Source organism: Globicephala melas, chromosome 2 (assembly GCF_963455315.2).
Source record: "Globicephala melas chromosome 2, mGloMel1.2, whole genome shotgun sequence".
In the NCBI taxonomy this organism is placed as follows: domain Eukaryota; kingdom Metazoa; phylum Chordata; class Mammalia; order Artiodactyla; family Delphinidae; genus Globicephala; species Globicephala melas.
The window spans coordinates 135,215,229-135,233,602 of NC_083315.2; the positions used below are offsets into that span (position 1 = coordinate 135,215,229).

Sequence of the window (18,374 nt, forward strand, 5' to 3'; positions counted from 1 at the left end):
GCAGGAATGAAGTGGGGGCTTTGGGTCCTAAATGAAGAGGAGGGCTGGGAAATATTCTCTTTGAAGATAATCTTAGGATAGAAAATTTAAGTAATTGGATTGCTAATGTTAGGTTTCTGCTAACAATTCCCCTTGTTATTCCATTAAAAGGGTTTATTCTTCTACTTATCCTTGGGTTACCTTACAGAACCCAGGTATCTTGGTAGGTACCAGATCCAAGAGCAGGTATGGTAAAGACCTGTTACATGAGAAAAGTTAACCGCACAAAGGATCACCATGCTCCTGAGATCTAGGGCAGAAGACACTCAGATATTCTTTTAGGCTTTTACTTGGCCGCATAGCAATTGCCTCATTTTATGGCTTTTGGATTAAAATTCCTGAACTGAGAAATCAGGGTGTGAGTGGCTTATATTTTCATGGTTTCCACTAGGAAGAGGAATTATGGTCTCGGAAAGGACAGCAATATCTTCTTGATTTTCTACCATCTCAAAATAGATGGAGCCCTGGCTCAACTTTGTCTTTGGCTCTGCTAAGCAGTTACTATATGAAAGTTGAATGTGACTCCAGTTACATGCATTATATTTACCCCACTGTGTTTAAACTACTTTTTTACTTATTTATCACTTCCCATTAGACCATAGGGCCCTGGAAGTCTGCCTTTTCACCTCTAAGACCCCATTGCCCAGCAAATGCTTGAAGCATTATTGATGCTTTTCTCTGTTGAATGCAAGGGTGAGGTAACCACATAGAGAACATCAGGAATGTTTATTTAAAGTTTTCAGAAGGGATTTGGGAACATTTTCTTGATTTTCTCACGTGTGGAGCACCTTTACTGACAAAACTTTTTTTTAAAGAAGCAATGATAAAAATAAGTGTAAAGAGGTTGAATGAACTGAAAAAAATAGTCACTGTTGACAATGTTTCTCAAAATGTGGCTGGCAGACCACCAGCTTCCTCCTGAAAGCATGTTTGTGGTATACATTGCTGTTTTTGTCTCTCTTATTCTATCTGTGTCCCACACCCCCCCAAATATTCTCCCACAATTTATTAAGTTTATTCTTGCTTCAAATGAAATAAAGCATATATGGGTTTTAGTTATCATCTTGAGAGGAAGAAATCGAGGCCATTGGAAATACAATGCTTTGTCCTAATGCCCAGTGAATCCCTGGCCTCAGACCTTGAGATCCTACACTGTATTTCACCCCGCCCCCCCTCATTTTTAACATCCTTCTTGAGACTGGGCTGGGTGCCCTTTCCTGACCATTTTGTAGCAGGTAGAAGAAATGGCAGTAAGAATGATGTAGAGATATATGGGTTTGTTTTCTGGAAAAAAAATGTAACTCAAAGATTTAAAAATTTTGTATTTTATTAATATGGTCACCGAAAATACCCATCCAGATCAATGAATATTTATATTACAAACACAAAATGGTTTATCCTCAGAGATACCAGCTGTTCATAAATTTTACCCAGAAAATTAAAAAAGGATAGGATGTATATTTTACATGTAGTTTCTTTACACACACACATTATTTGTTTCCTTCTTAGTCTCTTCTTGGTGGGCTATAGAATTATTTTGCTGGGTAAATTACGGAATAATTGCTTGGTAAGCTCACAAAAGAAGTTAAAGTGGAAAAGGATTAGTTTCTAGGCATACACACTTTGCTCTAAGTCACAGAGGAGCTGAGCCTGATATTTTTAAGGATTAGCAATGACCAAAATATGTCCCTTCTGCTGGATGGCTGCTAAAAATGTGTCCATATCGGGACAGGGGTTCACTTTATAACTTTATCTCTCCTATTCTCTCGTCTCCTCTCTTCCCTTCTTTTCTCTTGGTTCCCCTCCACTTTCCTCTCCTCTTTTTTTTTTTCCTCTTTAATTTTATTTATTTTTTTATACAGCAGGTTCTTATTAGTCATCCATTTTATCCACAGCAGTGTATACATGTCAATCCCAATCGCCCAATTCATCACACCACCCCCACTACCCCCCTGCGGCTTTCCCCCCTTGGTGTCCATACATTTGTTCTCTACATCTGTGTCTCAATTTCTGTCCTGCAAACCGGTTCATCTGTACCATTTTTGTAGGTTCCACATACATGCGTTAATATACGATATTTGTTTTTCTCTTTTTGACTTACTTTGCTCTGTATGACTGTCTCTAGATCCATCCACGTCTCTACAAATGACCCAATTTCGTTCCTTTTTATGGCCAAGTAATATTCCGTTGTATATATGTATACATATGTGTATACATATGTATATACATATACATATGTATACATATATGTACACATACACATATGTATATACATATACATATGTATATATGTATACAACTTCTTTATCCATTCATCTGTCGATGGGCATTTAGGTTGCTTCCATGACCTGGCTATTGTAAATAGTGCTGCAATGAACATTGGGGTGCATGTGTCTTTTTGAATTATGGTTTTCTCTGGGTATATGCCCAGTAGTGGGATTGCTGGATCATGTGGTAATTTTTACTTTTTTAAGGAACCTCCATACTGTTCTCCATAGTGGCTGTATCAATTTACATTTCCCACAAACAGTGCAAGAGTGTTCCCTTTTCTCCACACCTTCTCCAGCATTTGCTGTTTGTAGATTTTCTGATGATGCCCATTCTAACTGGTGTGAGGTGATACCTCAAAAATATGGAACACTTCACGAATTTGCGTGTCGTCCTTGCACAGGGGCCATGCTAATCTTCTCTGTATTGTTCCAATTTTAGTATATGTGCTGCCGAAGAGAGCACTCCCTCTCCTCTTCTCTTCTCTCCTCTTGTTTTCTTTTCAAAAATGCTCCATATGTTAAGGACAAACACTTATCAGGGTATTTGGTTGGAGTAACATCTTGTCCTTACTCTCATTTGGGGACCCTTTTGTGGCCCAGGCATTTAAGCTGTCTGATGCCTTTCGAGTTGCCCCAAGACACTCAAGCTTTGGGTAAGCTGAGGATACTCCCAGTCCTACAAGAGAAGCATCCAGGTTTCTATATTTTATATTTTCAATGACCATGTAGGGTCAGGTAGAATAGTTGGGGTGAGGAGTGTCTTTTGGCTGAAAGTAGAATGGTGGGGATAAGAAATAATTCACTGATAATAATGTTAAGATGGAATTAGAACTTTACATTTTCAATCAATCAAAAAATTTGGAAAAGTTTTAATAACTTGAGAAAATAGTGCCCCACCTCAATTTGCTCGCTGTAGCACTCTTTTCTGTTGGTTTTATGTTTTCCTGGACAAGAGTTTCAATAAGATGAATATATCATTGACCTTCCTCTATGGGTATCTGGAAGAAAACAAAGGAATCATAAGAGTATTTCTATTCTTGCGTGAAAACTGCTATAATACTACAAAGTGCTGTTCCGTTTTATAGTGGGAACCATGCAGTAATAGAATCTTTATGATGAGGTTTCTTGGAATTTTTGTAATGCATGTGGATTTGAAGATGCAGATGGGATGTAAGTCATTAAACATTAGACCATGGCAATAAGTATGCCACTGTTCTTTTGATAATGTACAGAACTGTGTATTTTTGTGTGTGCATGCCTGTGTGGGCTTTCATTTCAAAAGATAAATATATTTTTAAAACTTCAACAAATAAAGTGCTTTTTGATTATTTGTTAGTTAAGGCAAAAAAAAATGATGGCATGACTCTTGTATGCAGTGATTTAGTGGACTCCACCCTCATATTGAGAGTAAATCCTCTTAAGATGCCCCTATGAAAAAAAGTTTTTATATGATACAGAGTTTATATGTCTATATTTAAAATTTTATTCCTAACAAATTTTCTCTTGTGAGATTTTTTAAAAAATTAGCTGCTGATTCTTGGAATACTGTTTAAGAAGGAATTTACTATATATATATGGGATTTACTATTTTGAAATTTTCTTGTCTTTTTTTCTTAAAAGTCAAAACAACTGTGAAGATCAAAGGAGTCTCTTTTTCAGATTATCCAGGAGTAGAATTTGGGATTTTATTTTAGGAGAAGTATTGAGTACATTCAGAAAATATAAAAAGAAAAAACAACAAAATTCCCAGCTGGAGTGAGAAAAATTAAACCGTTACAGACATTTTTATCTCTGGCCAATTGGTGATTTTCCAACAGGGTCTGTCTTTTGAAATCTGTTTTTTTCTCTTCAAAATTAAACCCCAGTTGTGTCTTAAAAAGGAAACACTCCACCATTCTGTCTGTCATGACTCTATAAATTTTCTTTCATAAAGGAAAAAAGAGTGTTTCTGAGAGTCTTGGAGTAGTCAACCAGGTGATTTCACAGTTGAATTCACATTGTCTGCATTCTCCCCTGTAATATTTCCTTAGCCTATAGAATATAGAATAAATTCTATAGTGAAACCTCAATAGCATCAGAAGTCTTTCCTGAGAACAAGAAGTCTCACTGTTTATCGTAGCACATATAATATTCATGAAGTGTTTACAGGAGGCCTTTAAATTTCATTATATTAACCATACCTGATGATCTGTTTGGCTCAAGAAACTTTGGCCTAGTGAAATATTGAAGATATTCATCTATGAAGAGAAGGTCACCAGTATAGCAGAAGACAAAAGTAACCAAACTATCTGTATGTATTATGTACATTCCCTGTACCTGCCATCATGCAAGGAACTATAGGGAATATAGCAGATGACACAGCCCTCGTCTATAAGAAATTGATGCCTGGAAGGAGATTCAGAGGCAGAAAATGTATTAGCACGTTCTTGGAGACAGAGTTCTCAGCTGTAGTCATAATAGCTAACAGGAGAGAAAAAAAGGCAAGAAACAATTCTTAGACTTCAGAAGACGTGTAACTGTAAAGTATTAGAGTCTTACTTTTAACACAACACTCTTTGACTTTACTTTTATAAATTAACAGTCACCATACTTTGCTTTTCAAATGGCTATAGCTTCCTTTCGGCATTGTTGTGTGTTGATCCCCTTGTATCTCATATCTGTCTCCTAAGGACCCGGGAGCTTAATTAATGAGTGTTTGCAAGTATCACCAGTAATTACTACCCTCCTCACTTGATAGATCTGCTCTGCTGTAGGGCAGGTGAGGCATTAGTAGAGACCACTGTTATCAGAAATAATTAGCCATTTAGCCAGAGGGGAAGGCTTAGTGGCCTAACCATGGGCTTTACCCATCCAGGTGGGATCAGGGGCTCTATTCTCTAGGGGGTCTATGCAGCCTCTTTGTCTCAGAACCAGCAAGTTTGCTATTTGTGTCTTTTGGCTAACAATTTTTCTTCCCTCAAAAATCTTTGAAAAGTCACCAGGGTACCAGCTGGGAGAAGCATACTTTGGAGGACCAAGAGCATTTGCCCCTTCACTAGAGTACTCAGAAATGTTTTCCTACAGTCCCTCTCGTGGCACTTTGTTTCCTGGATTGACTGCTCCAACAGACATGAGCAGGGAGCCTGCAAGAGCAGCAGAACAGGGATAACAATGGGCAGCCCTGGGGACAGCTGGAGGCGGAGACATGCTGTATGTATTAAATCTTCGTGGACAGAGAAGATGAAAAGTGGGGTCACATAGGAACCCCAGACTGAAAAACATAAGGGCAGACGTGCTGACATACAGCACTCCATTTAGGATAAACCTCTTTCTCACATGGACATTTCTATGTAAGATGCTCCAGAGTGGGTATTCACAGGTACTTATTTAATGAACACTAATCATTTTTAAAATTTTTATTATTATTATTTTTAGATGTTGGGGGTAGGAGTTTTATTTATTTATTTATTTTTGCTGTGTTGGGTCTTCGTTTCTGTGCGAGGGCTTTCTCTAGTTGTGGCAAGCGGGGGCCACTTTTCATCGTGGTGCGCAGGCCTCTCACTATCGCAGCCTCTTCTGTTGCGGAGCACAGGCTCCAGACGCGCAGGCTCAGTAGTTGTGGCTCACGGGCCTAGTTGCTCCGTGGCATGTGGGATCCTCCCAGACCAGGGCTTGAACCCGTGTCCCCTGCATTAGCAGGCAGATTCCCAACCACTGTGCCACCAGGGAAGCCCCCTAAAATTTATTATTTTTTAACTTTTTATTTTATATTGGAGTATAGTTGATGAACAATGTTGTGATACTTTCAGGTGTACAGCAAAGTAATTCAGTTATACATATACATCTATTCTTTTGCAAATTCTTTTCCCATTTAGGTTGTTACATAATATTGAGCAGAGTTCCCTGTGCTATACAGTAGGTCCTTACTGGTTATCCATTTTAAATATAGCAGTGTGTATATGTCAATCCCAAATCCCCTCACTATTCCTTCCCCCCACCCTCCCCCCGGTAACCATAAGTTCCTTCTCTAAGTCTGTATGTTTCTGTTTTGTAAGTAAGTTCATTTGTATCATTTCTTTTTAGATTCCACTTATAAGGGATACCATATGATATTTCTCTTTCTCTGTCTGAGTTACTTCATTCAGTATGACAATCTCTAGGTCCATTGCTGCAAATGGCATTATTTCATTCTTTTTAATGGCTGAGTAATTTTCCATTGTATATATGTGCCACATCTTCCTTTTTTAAACCAGCACTCTCCAACAGAAATAAAATGTTCATGGCATATGTAAATTAAAATTTTCTAGCAGCCACACTAAAAAAGTAAAAAGAAACGGTAAAATTAATTTTAACAATGCATTTTATTTAACCCAATATATCCAAAATATTATCATTTCAGCATGCAATCACTATTAAAATGATTAACGAGCTATTTTATATTATTTTTTCTTTTGTACTAGGTCTTCAAAATTCGATGTGAATTTTACACTTACAGCACATCTCAGTTTGGTCTAGCTACATTTCAAATGCTCCATAGTGCCATGTGGGTAGTGGCTTGCATATTGGACAGCACCACTCTAGGGCATGGCCTTGTAGGCCAACTGGTCTTCTGTATGGATAAAGAAAGTACTTTATGTTTTAAAACTGAACAGCGATAGCCACAAAGTGACAGCATGACCCCCCACTGAATAAAACCAACCAACCAACCAACCAACCAAGCAGAAACCTATTAAGAAAAGCCTGCTGAATTCATCATAATGGGGTCCAGAGGTGGGCCTTGGTGAGATAGCCAATTCTTCTCCACAGAAATTTTAGTACAGGCTTTGTGACTAAATTGTTCCCACCAGCTGAACTCTACATGGCATTCTCCAAGATGACAATGTCAGTATATTCATTTTTCTCTGGTTGGAGGTTCTGGGAAGTTAGGTAGAGAAGGCCAGCTAGTGTTTTCTATACTCAGGCAGCCATATAGGTCCCTTGCATTCAGTGGCAGAAAACTAAGTCGAGTTTATGTTCTTGTCTGCCCTGCACTGAGACTCAACGCAGATGGCTTGGCCTGTCGACCAGGGTCTCTATGCCTCAGTGCCCTGGCTGAGGGAGGGCGCATTGCTGGAATCACTGGAGGAATGGAACTGTTGAGGGGATTTGGAATGAAAGACGTTTGCAGTAGCATGAAAAATGATTGTTGCCTTGCCATCCTTATTCTTCCCCATACCCAAATAAGCAAAGTGGGTATTTTGAACAAATTTTAAAAGCACTTGGGGAAAGAGGAGCATTACTAAGCAAGCTGTTATAGCACTAGTTCACCAGGCACCATTGTTCTTCCTCAGAAAACCTAGATAATACAAAATGATCAATTTGGTTTTTCGTACTGTTGCTGAGTAAGAATTTGATTTATAACAAGAAGTATACCGCTCTTAAAGGTGACTTTTTGGTTTTGCTTTTCTGTCATAAAAGGAATTTTATAGAAAACTGGAAAATATAGAAAAACATAAGAAAAAGAATTTAAAACTCATTATATCACCATCCAGTAATATACCAATATGAGGTTAACAGTCATTATTTTCTTGAGTTTTTTTTTCCTCTGCAAATGTGCATATATATAAGAATTGGTATTATAAGTAAATGTGTGCTCTTTTTCACTTGATATAGCACAAACATTTTACCACGTGTTGTCATTCTTTATAAACTATACATTTGCAGAATATGCTATATGACAATGTATTCATTCTTTCCTTTGTTGTTAGACTTCGAAGTATTTTCTAGTACTACCTAAGTGACATGCATAAAAATTTTAATTTACCCAATTTAAATCTTAAACAGCTTGGTTTAAAAGTCACCCTTTGGCATTTACAGTAAAATAATAAGCTGTAAGGAGAAGCTGAAATTAAAAAAGGCTTTTATTTCGTAACCCCTTGCCTTGTACCCAGGAACTTTTCTCTGCAGTTGAGTTGTGCTCTGTCTTGCATAAAGCAACTATCAGTTGTGTGCAAATCAATGATAACTACTTTTTTCTGGTCACGCACTTTTTAAGTTATTAGACACAACAATGGTGGACGGTGTATGTCCAGAGAAAACGCACCCTCTGTATTCTCAGTTGTGACACTTCTGCCTTACACTCAGGAGGCATCTAGTTGGTGGTACTTGTTCTTACAATGGCAGTTGGTTCCTAAGTGCAGTTTTTCTGGAGAAATTTTTTATGAAACTCCTGATAACACTGACTAAATGTCAAGAGACTTTTATTTATTGATTTTCCAGCTTTTTATTATAAAAAAAATTTTTTTTAAAGGTAAAATTCCAGAGACCTTCAAGATGGCGGAGGAGTGAGACATGGAGATAGCCTTTCTCCCCACAATTACATCAGAAATACATCTACATGTGGAACAACTCCTACAGAACACCTGCTGAATGCTGGCAGAAGACCTCAGACCTCCCAAAAGGCAAGAAACTCCCCACGTACCTGGGTAGGGCAAAAGAAAAAACAGAGACAAAAGAATAGGGATGGGACCTGCACCAGTGGGAGGGAGCCGTGAAGGAGGAAAGGTTTCCACACAGTAGAAGCCCCTTCGCGGGTGGAGACTGTGGGGGGCAGAGGGGGGAAGATTTGGGGTCACAGAGGAGAGCGCAGCAACAGGGGTGCGGAGGGCACAGTGGAGAGATTCCCGCACAGAGGGTGGGTGTCGACCAGCACTCACCAGCCCGAGAGGTTTGTCTGCTCACCCGCCGGGGCGGGCGGGGACTGGGAGCTGAGGCTCGGGCTTCGGAGGTCGGATCCCAGGGAGAGGACTGGGGTTGGCTGCGTGAACACAGCCTGAAGGGGGCTAGTGCGCCACGGCTAGCCGGGAGGGAGTCCGGGAAAATGTCTGGAGCTGCCAAAGAGGCAACATACCATTGTTTCCGGGTACGCGAGGACAGGGGATTCAGAGCACCGCCTAAACAAGCTCCAGAGATGGGCGCGAGCCGCAGCTATCAGCGCGGACCCCAGAGACGGGCATGAGACGCTAAGGCTGCTGCTGCCGCCACAAAGAAGCCTTTGTGCGAGCATAGGTCACTCTCCACACCTTCCCTCCCGGGAGCCTGTGCACTGCCAGGGTCCCGTGATCCAGGCACAACTTCCCCGGGAGAACACACGGCGTGCCTCAGGCTGGTGCAACGTCATGCTGGCCTCTGCGGCCTGCAGGCTTGCCCCGCATCCGTACCCCTCCCTCCCCCCCCCCACCCCCCCCCCCACCCCCGGCCTGAGTGAGCCAGAGCCCCCGAATCAGCGGCTCCTTTAACCCTGTCCTGTCTGAGCGAAGAACAGACGCCCTCAGGCGACCTACGCGCAGAGGCGGGTCCAAATCCAAAGCTGAACCCCAGGAGCTGTGCAAACAAAGAAGAGAAAGGGAAATCTCTCCCAGCAGCCCCAGGAGCAGCGGATTAAATCTCCACAATCAACTTGATGTACCCTGCATCTGTGGAATACCTGAATAGACAACGAATCATCCCAAATTGAGGCAGTGGACTTTGGGAGCAACGATATATACATTTTTTTCCTTTTTCTCTTTTTGTGAGTGTGTATGTGCATGCTTCTTTGTGTGATTTTGTCTGTATAGCTTTGCTTTTACCATTTGTCATTCCTATACACTAATGATGAAAAATCTGAAAGAGAAATTAAGGAAACACTCCCATTTACCATTGCAACAAAAAGAATAAAATACCTAGGAATAAACCTACCTAGGGAGACCAAAGACCTGTATGCAGAAAACTATAAGACACTGATGAAAGAAATTAAAGATGATACCAACAGATGGAGAGATATACCATGTTCTTGGATTGGAAGACTCAACATTGTGAAAATGACTATACTACCCAAAGCAATGTACAGATTCAGTGGAATCCCTATCAAACTACCAATGGCATTTTTCACAGAACTAGAACAAAAAATTTCACAATTTATATGAAACACAAAAGACCCCGAATAGCCCCGAATTTATATGAAACACAAAAGACCCCGAATTTCTTGAGAAAGAAAAACAGAGCTGGAGGAATCAGGCTCCCAGACTTCACACTATACTACAAAGCTACAGTAAGCAAGACAGTATGGTACTGGCACAAAAACAGAAATATAGATCATTGGAACAGGACAGAAAACCCAGAGATAAACCCACGCACATATGGTCACCTTATTTTTGATAAAGGAGGCAAGAATATACAATGGAGAAAAGACAGCCTCTTCAATAAGTGGTGCTGGGAAAACTGGGCAGCTACATGTAAAAGAATGAAATTAGAACACTCCCTAACACCATACACAAAAATAAACTCAAAATGGATTAAAGACCTAAATGTAAGGCCAGACACTATAAAACTCTTAGAGGAAAACATAGGCAGAACACTCTATGACATAAATCACAGCAAGATCCTTTTTGACCCACCTCCTAGAGAAATGGAAATAAAAACAAAAGTAAACAAATGGGACCTAATGAAACTTAAAAGCTTTTGCACAGCAAAGAAAACCATAAACAAGACGAAAAAACAGCCCTCAGAATGGGAGAAAATATTTGCAAATGAAGCAACTGACAAAGAGTTAATCTCCGAAATTTACAAGCAGCTCATGCAGCTCAATATCAAAAAACAAACAACCCAATCCAAAAATGGGCAGAAGACCTAAATAGAAATTTCTCCAAAGAAGATATACAGACTGCCAACAAACACATGAAAGGATGCTCAACATCACTAATCATTAGAGAAATGCAAATCAAAACGACAGTGAGGTATCACCTCACACCAGTCAATGGCCATCATTAAAAAATCTGCAACAATAAATGCTGGAGAGGGTGTGGAGGAAAGGGAACCCTCTTGCACTGTTGGTGGGAATGTAAATTGATACAGCCACTATGGAGAACAGTATGGAGGTTCCTTAAAAAACTAAAAATAGAACTACCATATGACCCAGCAATCCCACTACTGGGCATATACCCTGAGAAAAACATAATTCAAAAAGAGTCACGTACCACAATGTTCATTGCAGCTCTGTTTACAATAGCCAGGACATGGAAGCAACCTCAGTGGCCATCAATAGATGAATGGATAAAGAAGATGTGGCACATATATACAATGGAATATTACTCAGCCATAACAAGAAACGAAATTGAGTTATTTGTAGTGAGGTGGATGGGCCTAGAGTCTGTCATACAGAGTGAAAGAAGTCAGAAAGAGAAAAACAAATACCATGTGCGAACACATATATATGGAATCTAAAAAAAAAAAAAAAAATGATCATGAAGAACCTAGGGGCAGGACAAGAATAAAGCCGCAGAGGTAGAGAATGGACTTGAGGACACGGGGTTGGGGGAAGGGTAAGCTGGGACGCAGTGAGAGAGTGGCGTGGACTAATATATACTACCAAATGTAAAACAGCTAGCTAGTGGGAAGCAGCCGCATAGCACAGGGAGATCAGCTCTGTCCTTTGTGACCACCTAGTGGGGTGGGATAGGGAGTGGGTGAGGGAGTCACAAGAGGGAGGAGATATGGCGATGTATGTATATGTATAGCTGATTCACTTTGTTATAAAGGAGAAACTAACACACCATTGTGAAGCAATTATACTCCAATAAAGATGTTTTCTAAAAAAAGTAAAAATAAAAAGGGAAAATTCCAAATAGATACAAAGTAACCATTAATATAATGATATGTACCCATTATCCAGCTTCAACAATGATCAATATTCTGCCATTCTTGCTTCATCTGTACTTTTATCCACTCCCCATACCTTCCACTTGATACCCTCCTGTAACTCACAACCCTGTCATGGTATAGAACATTTCCATCTCCCAAGAAATTTTCTTTATGTCTCTTTCCATGCAGTCCTCCTGCCCATCACCCTCTTCCAAGATGCAACCACTGTTCTAATACTTTTCACCTTAGATGTCTTTTGCCTATTTTAGAATTTCATGTAAATAAAATCATGCAGTATGTACCCTTTGTGACCAGTTTCATTCACTTAGTATTATGTCTGTGAGATTCATCCCTATTGTTGCAAGTATAGTAGTCTGTTCATTTTTATTGCCAAATAGTATTTTTTGGTGGAAATACATCACAATTTGTTGATTCATTCTCCTGCTAACTGTTATTTGGTTCATTCCCACTTCAGGGATATGAGCATTCGTGTATAAGTCCTAGTGTGAACATATGTCTTCAATTCTCTTGGGTCACTAAGTAGGAGTGGAATTGCTGGGTCACAGGGTAGGCACATTTTAACTCTATAAGAAAATGCCATCTCCTTTCCCATTCCTGCCAGCCGTGTATGACAGTTCCAGTTGTTCAATATCCTTACCAACATTTGCTGCTTTTCTTCTTAATTTTAGCCATTCTTGTGGTGTGTAGGGATATCTCATTGTGGACTTTTTTTGCATTTCCCTGATGACTAACAATGTCATTTTTTCCCGTGGGCTTATTGTCCATTTGTGAAGTGTCTGTTCAAGAAAGACTTATTTTTTTCAGACTAAGCTTATGTCCTAGGCACAGTTTCTTTGTGCCAGGGCACAGGAGGGGAGTATATTTCTCAAAGTAGGATGCATAGGAAAGCTCTGCAGGGTCCCAGCTTACTTCTGTGCTTTGTTCTAGATGTCTCCTCCACTTGTAGCCCGTCTTCCAACTTTCTGGTATCACTCCTTTCCTAGTACTGACATTCTGACTTCTCCCTTGGCTGGGATTGCAATTCCCTTTGTCTTTACTCTCTGTTTAGGGCAAGTTTCATTGTCAAGCTCTTTAGTGCTCTGTAGCTTTAACTCAATACATGAGCATTTCAAAAGGTCCACTGAGAACTCAGGAACACATTCTAATCCAGAGCCGTGAGAATTAAAAATACCTCAAATAACTCTATTTTGAAACATTGGAATTGAGTTAAGAAGTAATATATTTCAGGATCGCCAAGTGACACCAACATTATTTATAGAAACTTAAGAGCATTTGAAGAAAGGTTGTAATTTATATCTAAATCACAGTGCTTACCCTGCAAGCTAAATGATGCTCCTCAAACTCTGTGGTGAAGGGTACATTTAAAAAAATTCCCAATCCATCATGGACGAATACTCATAAATACAGAATGTTGCAGCAATGTGAGCTTACTATAAAGGTTTCTATACGCGTACGTACTTTCAATTTCTGCTCGCAGACAGTTAATAGTTTATGGACTGGAACTAGTCTTTGGGCCACTCTTTGAGCAGCCCTCATTCACAGCACAGACTCTGGAGTTAGGATGCTTGTGTTTGAATCCTGATATCATCACTTGTTAGCTGGGTGGCCTTGAGGAAGCTTTTTATCTCAGTTTCCTCATTTGTAAAATGGAGATGATGAGAGTAACAGCACCTACTGCATAAGTTTGTGAAGATTATATGAGTTAATATACAGAAAGCACCTACAACAGTGCCTGGCATATGGTAAGTGTTGGGTAAGGGTTAGCTATTATTATCACTGTCATTTCTGAAGTCCTGTATCAGCCAGGACATTTTCAGTTATGACTGACAGAAACCCAGCTCAAGTTAACTTAAATGAAAAAGGCATATGTTGGTATTTGTAACCGGGTGCTCATATGATATTATCTAAATCTGATACTACGCTTCTTTCTTCTGTGTTAGTTCTGCTCTCAGATGGGCTATTCCTGTGGGTGCCAAGATGGCCACCAGCTAGCTGCTCCTGGCTTACATCTTACTCTTAGCAACCTAATGGAAAAAGAGTCCCACCTTCCTACTTTCCCCAAGTTTAGATTATTACTTCCAATGAGCTGGCTTGGTTCATGTCAAGAGACTTTCAGCACAACAACAACGAAGAATTCAGGAGAAGTAATCCTCTGAAAAAAAAATGCAGTACTGTTACCAGAATAAGAAAGAATGGATGTTCTTGTCAAATAATTGAGGAAATGAATTAGAATCTACTATATCTTTGGGATGGATAATGGTTTTATCCATGGTGGAGCTTTTAGAAAAATATACCCCATCAGAGGAAAATGCCATTTATTCTCTGGGAGACGCTTACAGTATATGAGATAGAAGGTGTTAGACAGTGACCTAATAAAAACCGTGATTTGGGTCTTCTAAAATATCGTCTTCTGAACAACAGGATGTAGTGTGTTGGAAATATTTAGTAAAAATGCTTTTATAAAATTAACCAACATGAATCAGAAGAGCCTAAGAGAGAGTGGCATGGACTAATATATACTACCAAAATGTAAAATAACTAGCTAAGTATATAGCTTACAGTATAAGTATATAGTTTACAGTCACCAGTAAGAAATGTAATTAGTCTTTTAGTAAGTGGTCACATATGGGGCACCTGCAATGTGAGGAGAAAGAAGACATCAGCGTTTTGCTCAGATCATATGAGAAGGTGAGTGGGTGCTCATTGCACTGCATCATTTGTTGGTAGAGTCTGTGCTGAGAACTCTATAGATTTTTGTATGATGTGATGGAAGAAATGATGAGTTGTGAATGTTCTTCTCATTTGTGCTCTTAATGCTTGCCAGGTTATGAGAGGTTGGGAAGAAATTGGTTGGTTCAGGGTATAGAAACTTAGTTTATTTCTCTGTAGGCAGATAGCTAGGTCATGGAAACTTGCTGGAAAGATGGGATTTATTGAGTTGCTTTCTTAGATCAAGGGCTTTTGGGGATTAAGGGGCTCTGAGAGACCCACTTTACTGGATCCCAGAGACTCACAAGATTGTACTTCCTTACTGATGAGAGAAGACATCTGAACATATTCTACTTGAAACTGCAGAGGGAAAAAACCCCAAGACTTTCTGATATGGTTAAGAAAGTGTAGGTATTCACACTCATACAGCACAGGTAACTGGTTACGACACTCATTTTCCAATGCTGAACTGCTCTGAGCTCCCCAGAATCACAAAGTTTGAAGAACTACATGGCTATTTAATAGAGATAAAACCCCATTTTCAGACCAGTGTCATAAATTTTTGAGCCATGTGAATTCTACTTTAAATTTCTGCAGTTGTTTACTGGAATATAAAGCTCAGGGTATATCTGAATAATCAAGCATCCCTTTAGGATATCTTAATTAAAAGAGGAAATGCTTGAGTTGAATTCCAATTCTGTCCACCATAAGAAAAATATCTCTGGAATTTTGGAAATGAGTATGTGAATTTTAAATGATCTGAATATGTAACCGAACTTTAGGAAATGCTTCCATCAGCCTGGTTTCATGATGCAAACTGGAAGTAATGAAATTGAACCAGCACCACAACAGTAGCATCGGAAACATGATATAGGAGTTGAGTTGGTCCCACACTGAAAATACTGAGTGATTTTCCAGATTGTTTAAGACCCCTTGCTATTCGAAATGCGGTCCACGGAATAGCATTATAGGAATAATCTAGGAACTCGTTAGCAATGTGGACTCTCAGCCTGCCCTCCTTTCCTCGAGACCTACTGATTTAGAATCTGCACTTTAACAAGATTCCCAAATAATTCCAATGCACATTAAAGTTTGAGAAGCAGTGGTATATTTTTTTCCCTCCATCAGACGCCTGGGATGATGATTAAAACTAGATTTTTATGTCCTACCCTGGGCTTTCTGAATTAGACTCTCTAATTCAGAGGACTGGGATTCTGAGTTCTTCATAAATCCCCTGGGGATTCTGCTGAATGGTCTGATTTGAGAATTTCTAGTTAGTCTCTTAAATGCAGATTTGATTGAAACTCATTAATATTAGCATAAGACCCCTCTGTGCTTCTCTTTAGGCAAAGCTGATGGAGCTGCCTTAGGAGCTGCTTTCAGAGTATTGATATTGCCAAGGTTAAATATTTTTGATTAGTTAACAAGTAATATTTTACTATTGTTGTCAATAAAAGCTCATGTGATTCCCTTCTGTTCCTCTACACACACATTCATGGACTTCTGACTCTGTGGTCACTAATGAAGAAAAAATTGAGATGTTTTGGTCATCATGGGACTTCTTCGATCATAGCTATTTGGATTCACACTTATCTTTGTTTCCATATTCTAAGGTAGGTACACACAGTTTATTACAAGTTATTATACAAATTATTATAACTAAGTTGAGGAACAAACTATTAAAGATGCTTAAGTACTGATTCTGTAGGCTCAAAGCATGGAGAAAACAGATTGCTCCTGATGAGTGTGGAAAACAAGGAACTGAGTTTGATGTTGGGGAGGACATTTCAGACAGAGAAACCCTGAGTAGAGACTCAGAAGAAGATAAGCATGTTGGATGGTTGTGGAATAGGGAGCAGTCTAGTGTGGTGGTTGTATAAATAACGAATGGACTTCATTATTTGGGCAGTTAGGAACTGGAGGTTTTAGGGAGTGACATGACCAGACCTCTGTCTTTAGAAGATTTATCTGGCGAAAAAGACTTTGGAAAGATGGGAGCTGGGAGGAAATGGAGGAAGGAAGACACTGGGAAATTATTGAAGCATGGTAGAGAGAATGGAAAAGAGGGAGCAGGTTAAATGTCCACCAAGGATTTGAGCTATGATGGTAGTAGTAGGAATAAAAAGGGACGAGAATGTGAGAAAACTTGCGGAGAATCTGTAGTATTTAGCAATCTCTTAGATCTTAAGGCATAAGGATGGTGAGATGACACAAATAAACTCTAGATGAATGGGAAAATAGTGATACCCTTAATAGAAATTGAAAAATCAGGGGAAAGACTGTATTAGTTTGAGGTAGTATTGCTGCTTAGAAAATGGTAGGTGGAAATGTTCCATTGCCAGATGGAAATTTGAGTCTACAGACAAGAAGTTATCTACCCAAAATATGATAACTGAAGAAACAGCAGGGGAGGAAATCATCAAAGGAGGGTGTGTCGGGGAAATAGAAATGGAGCAATGATAAGAGTCAGAGGCCACCCACATTTAGGGGTGAGAGGAGGAGAAAGAATCTTCAAGAAAGTTAGAGAAAAACCAGAAAGGTTGGAACAGAATGAGGCACTGCTGCATTTTGAAAGTCAGAGGGAGCTTTTCCACACGAAGCAGGTGGGCAACAGTATTAAATAGTACCACAGAATTGAGAAGGATCAGGCATGAGATAAAGCAGTCAGAGAGAAAAGACAATTATGTGGCTCCAGGTGACCATGGAGGGAAATAGTTTTAGGAGAACAGTGATGACTGAAGTCAGGTTACAAGGACTTAAAACAATGAGTACTTCAGTTGGAAAGGCAGGGAGTGAAGACACTTCTCTCAGGGAACTGGTGGTGAAGGAAATGGGACACGGAGGAAAGGAAAAGGAGATAGGACTACAAAATTGCTACATTCAAAAAATTGAATAACTAGAGTTTATTAGAAGACAGAGAAGATGGACCCAACAGTGGGGGAGAAGCTGATATAATCATACTTAGGGTAATTTTTGGTACCCAGGGTTCAGGAGGCTAGGACGAGGTGGGAAAGGATGAAATCAACCACGGGGACTGAACACTGTTCCTCCTTCAGAGACAGGCTGGTCTCAGAGAAAGTCTCTCTGCTCTCAAGGAATCCAACCTAGTAAAAAAAAAGATCAAAGGTGCACCAAATAACAGTGCCACAGAAAGGTTTTACTACACACCACACAGACACTCCTCTAACCTGTGTTCCTGGAGATTCTTTTTCTCCTTTTGCATCCAAAGCCATGAGTAACATAAACAGATTCATTCTCTTCTGAGCCACACATGCTTCTTTTTTTTTTTCAAGTTTCATCAAAGTCAGAAGCTCCTCTCTATCTCTGGACCTCTAGTGGGCTTCTATATTTTTTCCCAGTGTTTTGGTAGCTTGTATGATAATAGAGACCTAAGCTTGTAGCGGGAAGTGGTGGATTGAATCCTATTTATGAAAACTGGTACTTACCTTGGGAAAAGTTAACCAATTTCCATGAGCCCCAGTTCTGTTCATCTGTAAAACCGAGTGATAACTACTTCAAAAGGTGGTCGTGAGCATTTAATGAAAAAGTGTATATATATAGAGTACCTGGCAATACACTCATGCCAGTAGGCACTCTATAAATGCTCTTTGAGTTCCAAGAAATTCAGTGAGTTCCAAGATGGCAGAGTCTGTGTCTCACCCTCATGCTTGTGGTAAGGGGGGCAGACATCTTCCTTGA

At 39.7% G+C, this 18,374-nt stretch overlaps 1 non-coding gene across 1 annotated transcript; it reads right to left on the reverse strand.

Annotated features, from left to right (window-relative positions):
- Positions 1 to 2,665: 2,665 nt before the first annotated feature.
- On the reverse strand, positions 2,666 to 2,772 carry LOC115852480 (U6 spliceosomal RNA). Its single transcript, XR_004039159.1, has one exon. It is a non-coding gene; the product is annotated as a U6 spliceosomal RNA (small nuclear RNA).
- Positions 2,773 to 18,374: the final 15,602 nt, after the last annotated feature.